This window comes from Apodemus sylvaticus, chromosome 9, assembly GCF_947179515.1.
Source record: "Apodemus sylvaticus chromosome 9, mApoSyl1.1, whole genome shotgun sequence".
NCBI lineage: Eukaryota > Metazoa > Chordata > Mammalia > Rodentia > Muridae > Apodemus > Apodemus sylvaticus.
Genome location: NC_067480.1, coordinates 77,179,066 through 77,187,643, shown reverse-complemented (window position 1 = coordinate 77,187,643; position 8,578 = coordinate 77,179,066). Strand labels below are relative to the sequence as shown.

General features: G+C 44.3%; 1 pseudogene; it reads right to left on the bottom strand.

Annotated features, from left to right (window-relative positions):
* Window positions 1-6,123: 6,123 nt before the first annotated feature.
* LOC127691944 (cell division cycle protein 20 homolog) lies at window positions 6,124-7,632 on the bottom strand (annotated as a pseudogene).
* Between the last annotated feature and the right edge of the window lie 946 nt (window positions 7,633-8,578).

Below are 8,578 nucleotides of genomic sequence, written 5' to 3'. Positions count from 1 at the left end.
TCTAGCTCCTGGGTATTATAAATAAGGCTGCTATGAACATAGTGCAGCATGTGTCCTTATTACATGTTGGGGCATCTTCTGGGTATATGCCCAGGAGTGGTATAGCTTGATCCTCCATTAGTACTATGTCCAATTTTCTGAGGAACTGCCAAACTGATTTCCAGAGTGGTTGTACCAGCTTGCAATCCCACCAGCAATGGAGAAGTGTTCCTCTTTCGCCATATCCTCACCCAGAATCTGCTGTCTCCTGAGTTTTTCATATTAGCCATTCTGACTGGAGTGAGATGGAATCTCAGGGTCATTTTGATTTGCATTTTCCTGATGACTAAGGTTGTTGAACATTTCTTTAAGTGCTTCTCAGCCATTCTGGGTTCCTCAGTTGAGAATATACAACAAACCAACAGCCAACATCAAACTAAATGGAGAGAAACTTGAAGTAATCTCACTAAAATCAGGGACTGGACAAGGCTGCCCTCTCTCCCCATATCTACTCAATATAGTACTTGAAGTTCTAGCCAGAGCAATAAGGCAACAAAAGGAGATCAACGGGATACAAATTGGAAAGGAGGAAGTCAAGATATCACTATTTGAAGATGATATAATAGTATACTTAAGTGACATCGCCCCCCCCCCAAAAAAAAAACACAAGGGGAACTCCTACAGCTGAAAAAAACCTTCAGCAAATGGTTGGATACAAAGTCAACTCAAACAAATTAGTATCTTTCCTTTACTTAAAGATAAATGGGCTGAGAAAGAAATTAGGGAAATGACACCCTTTATAATAGTCATGAATAATATAAAATATCTTGGTGTAATGCTAACCCAGCAAGTGAAAGATCTGCATGACAAGAACTTCAAGTCTCTGAAGAAAAAAAATCAGAGAATCTCAAAAGATGGAAAGCTCTCCCATGCTCATGGATTGACATGATTAATAGAGTAAAAACGGCCATCTTACCAAAAGCAATATACAATTCAATGCAATCCCCATCAAAATCCCAACTCAGTTCTTCACAGAGATAGAAAGAACAATTCTCAAATTTATCTGGAATAACCAAAAACCCAGGATAGCAAAAACCATTCTCAACAATAAAAGAACTTAAGGGGGGAAACCCTGACCTCAAGCTATACCTCAGAGCAATAGTAATAAAAACCACATAGTATTGGCATAGCACAGGCAGGTAGATCAGTGGAATAGAACTGAAGACCCAGAAATGAACCCACATATCTTTGGTCACTTGATCTTTGACAAAGACTTCAAAACCATCCAGTGGAAAAAAGACAGCATTTTCAACAAATAGTGCTGGTTAAACTAGAGGTCGTCATGTAGAAGAATTCAAACCGATCCATTCTTACCTCCTTGTAGAAAGCTCAAGTCCAAGTGGATCAAGGAAGGACCTCCACATAAAACCAAATATGATGAATCTAATAGAAGAGAAAGTGGGAAAGAACCTCTAACACATTGGCACAAGGGAAATTTTCCTGAACAGAGCACCAATGACTAATGCTCTAAAATCAACTATAGCCAAATGGGTTCTCATAAAATTGAAAAGCTTCTGTAAGGCGAATGATACTGTCAATAGGACAAAACAGCAACTCACAAATTGGGAAAAAATCTTTACCAACTCTATATCTGATAGAGGGCTAACATTCAAAATATACAAAGAACTCAAGAAGTTAGACTCCAGAAAACCAAATAACCTATTAAAATGGGGTACAGAGATTAACAGAGACCACACTCCTTCTTCCTGACAAGTAGCTCCACTCCCTAGTAGCGACACGTTCAAATCTGTGAGCCTACAGGGCTATCCTTACTCAAACCATATGGGGTGCCAGACAGGAATATGGGAGGTGAAGTAGAAACTCAGATATTATCAAGACTCAGAATTTTTTCCTTAGGTCATGTTTCAGATGTTATCACTGACTTACATGTCACTTCCAAATATACTATTCTAAAATAACCACCATTGTTTAAATATCCCTTGGTTTCTGTACAGGGAAGGCAGAAAAGGCTCTCAGCTGAGTGATCATAGAGTCCTTCAGGTGGTTATCATCACATGACAGCTGTGGCTGAGGTCATGAGACCAGTGCAGCCAGGACTGACCACATCTACCAATTTTCCTGTCCATCCATCCATCCATCCATCCATCCATCCATCCATCCATTTAGATACATCTGTGTTTGTGTGATCAGACACAGCTTCAGGGAGGTAGGATTTGTCTTGGCTCATAGCTTTAGAAAGGCCATGTACTTGGGTAGAACATGATGGTGGCAGGAATGTGTGGTGAAGACTGCTGTTCACCTCTTCATAGGCACAAAAAGTTTCTCAAAATGGGGAGACTAGAGACTTCACATAGCCACATGTTCCTATGGTCTGCTTCCTCCAGCAGCAGCAAAAGAATGTGGAGGAATTGTGGCTGCCATATTTGAAGCTACAAGTTGCCACAGGCAACCAACTTCCAGCTAGGGAAACCCAGGGTGAAGGTTTTGGAAAGCCCTGGGTACATCACAAAGAGTCAAGCACAGCCCCGTGAGAGCATTTCTCAAGCAGGGTTTGAAGTGTGAGGCTTCAATAGTAGTATGTGGGAAAAGACTCCTGGAACACTGAGTGGGGCCCAAGAGCCTCTACTACCGTAGGAGACGGGGCATTCACAAGCCCTCCACCAATGAGCAAAGCGAGGGACATCAGCCCTTAGGCTGAGACGCTGAAGACATGAGCTGGAGACACAAGCCTGTTGCATCCCTAGTGACTAACTCATATAGATCTGGGAACTGTATTAACCTCCTCATCACTGTGACAATATAAAGGGACAAAGTCACTGTGGCCCAGGGTTTCAGAAGGCTCAGGTCATGACTACTTCCACATAACATCCTAACAGCAGGACCATGCATCGGAGGACATTCCTTATACAGACAGGAAGCAGAGAACAGGCATCCTAGCTCCTACTATTCCATCTAAGTTCCCAACCCACACCATGGATGATGCTACCCATATTCAGGGTAGGTCTCCCTTGAATTCCCTCACAGACATACCGAAGATGTCCCTCACCAGTGTCCTATGCAATTCTAAATCCAGGCAAGTCAACAAAGATTAATTCTCATAGGAACCCAAGCAGAAGACAGGAGAACCAGACCTAGTGGCTCGTGCCTGTGATCCCAGAACTTGGGGGTTATGGAGAATGCTGCAAATCTGATGGCTACATAGTGATTTAGAAGCCCGCCTGAACTACAAAGAAAGACCATGTTAAGGAGTCAAGGATAGGAGGGGAGGGGGAAAAGGGGGAGAAGAAAGAGAGGAAGGAGGGGAGATGAGAGAGGAGGAAGGGAAGGAAAAGAGAAAGGAAAAGATACTTGGGGTCTGGGGCAGAGAATCCATTCAAGCGAGTATAAGCAAAAACTAAAATGTGTTGGCCCATAAATGAGGCAGATACTGATCCAGGCTAGATCTTGGCTTAATGTTTCTTCAAATCTCTCCATTTCTCTTCCCCTTCCTCTTCACTTTATTTTATTTTATTTTGTTTTGTTTTGTTTTGTTTTGTTTTGTTTATTTATTTATTTATTTATTTAGTTAGTTAGTTAGTTAGTTATTTAGTTAGTTAGTTAGACTTTGTTCACACGAGTCCACCCTGGCAGGAGCTCACCCTCTGAGGAGTCCACCCTCTCTAACTTGCTTTAGTGCGGTAGTAAGAGCACCGGCTGCAAGGGCCAACTCTGTCCTCTCTCCTCTCAGGCATCCCTGTGAGAAGAGGCTGTTTAAGCTACAGCCAACCTTATGAAAGTCCTGTGAAAGTGTCATCAGCTCCAATTGCCTAGACTAGTCACCTGGCTATTCCGGAAACAACCACTGAGTCCAAGGTAGTGTGGCGTTCTGATTGGCTGGTCCTGAGTTACATGCTCGCCCAGGCTGAAGATGAAATTAATTTCTTTAGAACCACAAAGATTGAGAGTAAATGTAGAGCAAGGGACAGCAAGGCAGGTCAGTCATCAGATGCTGGCTGAAGCCAGCCAGGGAGGGAATCCTGATAAATCAGGAAATGACTTCAGGAGGACACGAGTCACAAGGTCAGAAAGGCAGGCTGGGAGCCTGGCCCAAGCTGTTTCCAACCCTTTGTCCAGAGAAAAACGTAAATTTCTTTCTTTCTTTTGGAAAAATTAATTTCACGTGTATGGAGGTCACAGGATAACTGGGAGTTGGGTCTCTGTGGTGTGGGTCCCAGAGATCGAACTCAGGTCTTTATGCTTGGCAGGAAACATCTTTACACAATGTGCCATCTCAGTGGCCCTAGGAAATTTTTTGGTTCCAGAATGTGCAGGTGGCAATGCTTTGAGGTGGAGAATTTGAAAGAAGGCCCCAGTAATCATAATTTTGTTCTCTAGCTGAACCAAAGGGGCTCCTTAGTGACTGCACATGATTTAAGAACTGTGCCAGTAATTTTTGTTTGATCCAGTATCTTGTAAAGATTAAAGGTTTGAAATCAGATAAATGGGATGATGTTAATAGGCCAGGAGGAACACAGTAAAACACACAACAGAAATGCAAAAGGCACTTAATGATGTCATCTCCCAAGAAAAATGAAAAAAAAAAAGATAGCAGCCATTCCTGGACTTTGCTGAGGATGAAATAAAAAGCAAACCAGCTTAATTGAACCATTAGGGAATCAAACATGAAAGGAGATCTTTGTTCAACAATGGCCTAAATTTTAATCTCTACTTAATTGTGAGGCTCCTCTGGGCAACAGAATGATGTCTTCACCTGCCCCAAGGGTGGGGTGGATGGAGACCACCAAACTCCTCAATTGGCTTCTCTCATTTCTCAACCTGTGGCTTAAAATCCCTTGGGGGTTGATTAACCCTTTCATAGGGATCACACATCAGATACCCTGCATATCAGATATTTACATTACTATTTATACCCATAGCAAAATTGTAGTTACAAAGTAGCAGCAAAATAATTTTATAGTTAGGAGTCACCAGAACACGAGGATCTGTATTAAAGGGTCACAGTGTTAGGTAGGTTGAGAACCACTAAATAAAACCTTTGAGACTTTATCTATGGCTAAAAGTAATTCCAATCTATTCTGTATATCAACCATTAGGAATATTTGGGTTGCAAGCACCAGATACTTGATTTTAGTGGTTTAACTGAGTAGGAGTAGGTATGGATTATCATTCACACACACACACGCACACACACACAATACATGCACACATGCATTCATACATACATACATACATACATATTCTAAAGGAAACAGATGATAGCTCAAAGTTGCAGTTTATATTTTTTTGGCTTTTTCTTTATATTTTGCAAGTGGCTATGGCAGTACCAGGTACTACCACCCTCTTGCATCAGAAGGAAGTGGGTTGCTGGACCTTTATGTCTTTGATAGTCGGACCTAGATAATCAGTCTCAGAAATGAGTCAGGAATAAGGAAACAGCCAGTGCAAGGCAGAAGAGTGCATTCTGTGACAGCATCGAGACCTGTGCTCATCCCAAACCCAATGTCATGTCAGATACATTGGTTTGAGCATCTGCAATCTCAGTGATCCCACAGGAAAATGGGAAGCAGAGACAAGAGAATCCCTGGGAGCTCACAGCCCAGCTACTCTGGTGAATACAGTGTGGCCATGAGTCTAAAATCAAGATAGAAGATAAGGATCCACACCCAAGGCTGTTCTCTGACCTACAAGTGCATTCACACACTACTCTCTCTATGTCTCTGTCTGTCTTTATGTGTCTCTTTGCCTCTGACACATCTATTTTTATATCTATATCTTACACACACACACACACACACACTACTAAGAAAGAAAGTAGGGAGAGGGACAGGGAATGCACTTCGGGGAACCATATGCCTGCCAATGCGAGCTTACGATTTACTGGTCAGAGTCATGTAGCCTGGTCCCTCCATCTGCACAGTGATGAAGCAGGTGTGAGAATGAGGGTTCTTCCAGTCAGACCCACAGGAGTTGCATTATTTTCTCAAATACACACCTGTGAACAGGGTGGACGGATACTTTCCACAGCTCTCACTCCAGTAATACATAGACCACTTGTCTCAGATTCAGTTTCCCAGCCAATTAACCATGGTTGATTCTTTTTTTCCTTGGAGGATATGAACTTTATTAGAAAAAAATAAACAAAAAAAAATCAAGAAGGGAAATGAGTTTGTCTTGGTGGATAAGGCTACTTTTAGCTACACTGGCTTTTTCCCACTCCCGCCACAAACAGCTCAAAGCAGTGCCACAACCTCCTTAGAGTCTCATCGGCTGCTGCTGCTGCCACTGTGGCCCCATCCGGACTCATCGTAAGACTCAGGACCCAGGCTGTGTGACCTTTGAGCTCAGCCACCTTGGGCATGGTTGGGTATTTCCAAATAACCCGCTGGTTCTGGGCAAAGCCATGGCCTCAGTTAAGCTCCTTATAGTGGGGAAACCAGAGGATGGAGGACTCCCGGGACTGCACATCCACAGCACTCAGTCAGGCCCTAGAGTAGACGTTCCAAATGAGAGTGTGTCTGTCACTGGTACCTCCTCCTGTTGTCGGGATATTGGACTGCCAGGGTCACCATGCAACAGCCTTGAGAGCACCTTGATGTTGAGTGAATGTTTGCAGGGGAACCCAGCCCCTTTCTCCAGGACCACTAGGCCACACATTGACAATGTTATCATTGCCACTGCTTACCAGACGTCGTCCATCTGTGGCCCAGCACAGCCTGGCTATGGCCACTCAGTGTGGCCACATGGTGTTCTGTTACCAGAACATCATGGTGGTGGATGTGGCCAGACCATGGACCACTGGACAGGATACAGCTGTTGCAATAGAGGAAGCTTACTAGATTGGAGTGACTGGTCATGTTCCGAAGTTGTTTCTGCTGCTGCACATCCTATAGCTGCACCTCAGCATTACTGGTGCCCACAGGTAAGTAGTTGCCCTCCTTGATCCAGACCACCGAGGATATGTAGTTCCCAGGCTGGTCCATTTGCAACAACTGCAGGATGTCACCAGAACCAGCATTCTATAAGTATACACTGTTGCCTAGTGCCAGCCACAGCCAATATATTCCCAGAGCTCCAATCCACAAGATTCAGGTAGCAGTCATTCCGGATTTCAGGGGCATCAAGAATCCTGTCTGGTAGGGAGGGAATGTATCTGTAAACCTTCTGGCTGGAGCCAGGCGTGGCTTTCTGACTGTAGGGTACTTTCAGTCTGTTCTGGAGCCTTCTGGAGCCTTCTGAGGTTTGCCACTGAGCCTGAGGATCTCTACACCAAAACTGTTCAGGTTCAGAGCCCAGGCTTTCTAATGCTCCTTCTTGGTAGACTGTCTTCTGGCTGGTTCTTCTTGCTCAAGAGGAAGCTGGCCACCTCCACTTGGGAAGCACAGCATTGGGGGATATAGCGGTCACCTCCAGGTTTGCTAGGGGTGGTCTGAACCTTGGAATTAGATTTGCCAGGAGTTTGGCCTAGGGTCTGGCCAGGCTGTCATCTGTTGGCAGCCCACATGAGCGAGGGGTCTGGGCCTGTGGCTTCCTTTCTTTGTGCTGCCAGTGTGCAAACTGTGCATTGGGGATGGGCGCGTCCAGTTGATGTAAGGAGTGCCAATGCAAATCGCTCTTGAACGCGAACTGCACCATGCACATCTATGGGGGCGGGAGGTGTTGAGAGGCAACCAAGCTCGGGACCTTACCTGGCTCCTCCGCATACTCAGGCCTCCCAAACAAAATTCTCCGGCTCCTCACAGTCCATCCTTGAGACTGCTGAAAATGTTCTTTTCTGGACTAGCTGAAGGCACACCGGACTATTGTTCTTAAAATCTCCGCTGCTCCATGGTTGATTCCTGTATTAGTCAGATTCTCTAGAGAAACAGACAGGCATAGAATATATGCTTAATTTATTGTTTATGTTATTATAAATGTTTTATAAATATCTTAATTGTGATTAATATCAAAGGGACCTACACACCTCAGGGTGCTCCCCTCTGGACCCTGGATTAGGCACAGACCACAGTCAATCACCAGTTTCTAGCACAAGGAGATCCTTTATTAAGCAAGACAAAGAGACAAGTTGACTGAATCGAAATTGGGCAGAAACAGCAGCAAATAGCTTTGAGGGTGTCATTTTAAGGGGAAAATGTTCCTGTTAGAATGATACAGGATGGGTTGGTTGGTAAATTCTGACTGGGCATGTTAATTAGGGTAGCCAAGAGGGGATTTTTGATTGCTGGACCTTGATGTTTTGATAATTGGACCTTGATAATCAGCCTCAGGAATGAGTCAGGCGTAAGAAAACTAAGCTTTAGGGATATAATCTAATAATAGTTTAGCAAGGAAGGCGGAATGGGGGGGGGGGGGCAGGACCTGCCAATGTCATGTCGGCAGTGCTTGGGCCTGTTAGAGCTCTTCAAGCATTTTACTATCAAGTGTGTGCACGCTCAAGGGTCAGAGGACAACTTAGGGAGTAAGTTCCTTCCTTCTACCTACTCAGGGCCTTGGGTGTGGTGGCAAGTGCCTTTACCTGAAGAGCTATTCTGATCCTATTGGAGTGGTTAGCCTGATCATAAGGGCCAGAGTCATCTAACAG